Genomic DNA, 1,590 nt, shown 5'->3' with positions numbered 1-1,590 from the left:
AGAGTTTCTTTGTACACTTGTGATCACTTGGGTTTCTTTGTACACATGATCAGTTGAGGCTTATGAATCATACCTCGAAATTATTAATGAAAGGAGGTCAGGAGGAAGACAGCATTGCACTTTGCAAGGGACACAGTCTTTACACATTCATGATATTACATGCACCCAAATATTTGCGGCCTGCAGCCAGCAATATTTTGATGAATGATTTCGGTGCTTTCCAAGTAGGGTACATCGAAGAAAGCTGAGATTTGCAATTAATCTGCAGCTAATGAGGCATCTTCATGATCAACTAAGTTAATTGGCAGGCATAGACATGTTCATGGTTGATCATTTATATGAGCTTTCTATTTAGTCGGCCTCCTCTGTACAGGCACAGCTGCCTTCGTCTTCATGGACAATTGATATCATGAGCTTTGTGGTCTTCTTTACAATGTTTTGTGGTATAATCATGATCGTCGTGTATGTACTGCAGGAGCTGTTAGGGCGCCAGAGCTAGCCATGTCGAAATGCTCGATGAGTTGCAGGTCAGAGGCCCTGGCCTTGCTTCCTGCAAATCGGCGGTACTCCTCCAGGATGGAGGCGAGAGGGAAGCCGCGCGCCTTCCTGAGCAGGCCCACCACGCACCCTGTGCGATGTTTGCCGTTCTTGCAGTGCACCAGGACGGGGTGGTTCCTCTCGTCCAGCAAGACGTCGACGGCAGCTCGCATGGCGTCGGCGGCCATGGCGGAGCAATGCTGATATCCATCAGAAGAGTGCTGCAGCAGCTTCTTGGTCCCCTGGATGCCCAAGTGGAACAGGCGGATGTCGTGGTGCTTGAGGAAGTCCACGTGAGAGGGCGGGTAGGGCCGCTCCGCACACAGGCACACCACGGAGCGCAGGCGCAGGGCGTGCGCCATGAACGGGAGGCAGCGATCAGGCTCGTCCGGGTACGCCGACCGGAACACGCCCTGCTCCACCATGGACAAGTTCATCAATGGGGCTGGGAATGATGGGATCATCATCATCATCATCACCTGCATCAGATGATTGTTATCAATCGGACCTGCAGCGGCGCTGATCGTACTGTTGGACAGATCACCGGACCTTGCTGCACTGCTTTGGAGCTGTCCTGTCAAGGTCATTGATGCAGCTCCCTCGATCTTTTCTTCTTCATGCATCGTGTGATAATTCAGCGAGACCCGCTGGAGGTCGTCCAGCTGCTGGCCTTGTCAGGAATGCAAGCCGATCAGGACATAACTAGGTGGTGTAATGGAAGCGGGTTACCAGGTGTGCCGTGTGTGGGAGGGGATGGATTGTCTGTTTCTGATTAGCCGGTTCCCTTCTCTGCTGCTGATGCAGCCTGTCCTGCAACGGGCAACAACTACTCCTGCAAGCTGCTGCTACTTCTTCCTCCTCTTCTGCTTCTGCTTTTCTTCGTAAATGAGCTGGCGAGACCAGTTCTTTTCTCGATTCGACCTTTTATAGTGCCTTGCTTTCCAAGGCCTTTCTGCGCGTACTTGTGCCAAAAAGCGACGCCAGACGAAGATATGAAAGAGAGTCGGACTCGGGAGCCGGAGTTTTTCAAAGTGGGGTCCACACGTTTTAACG

General features: G+C 51.9%; 1 pseudogene; it reads right to left on the bottom strand.

Annotated features, from left to right (window-relative positions):
- Positions 1-449: 449 nt before the first annotated feature.
- On the bottom strand, positions 450-1,160 carry LOC148037702 (inositol diphosphatase DSP1 pseudogene; annotated as a pseudogene).
- Between the last annotated feature and the right edge of the window lie 430 nt (positions 1,161-1,590).

This window comes from Lygodium microphyllum, chromosome 4, assembly GCF_053477565.2.
Source record: "Lygodium microphyllum isolate KBCC chromosome 4, Lygodium_microphyllum_v1.1.10, whole genome shotgun sequence".
NCBI lineage: Eukaryota > Viridiplantae > Streptophyta > Polypodiopsida > Schizaeales > Lygodiaceae > Lygodium > Lygodium microphyllum.
The sequence above is the reverse complement of the archived record's forward strand: the minus strand, read 5'-3'. Positions and strand labels throughout refer to the sequence as shown.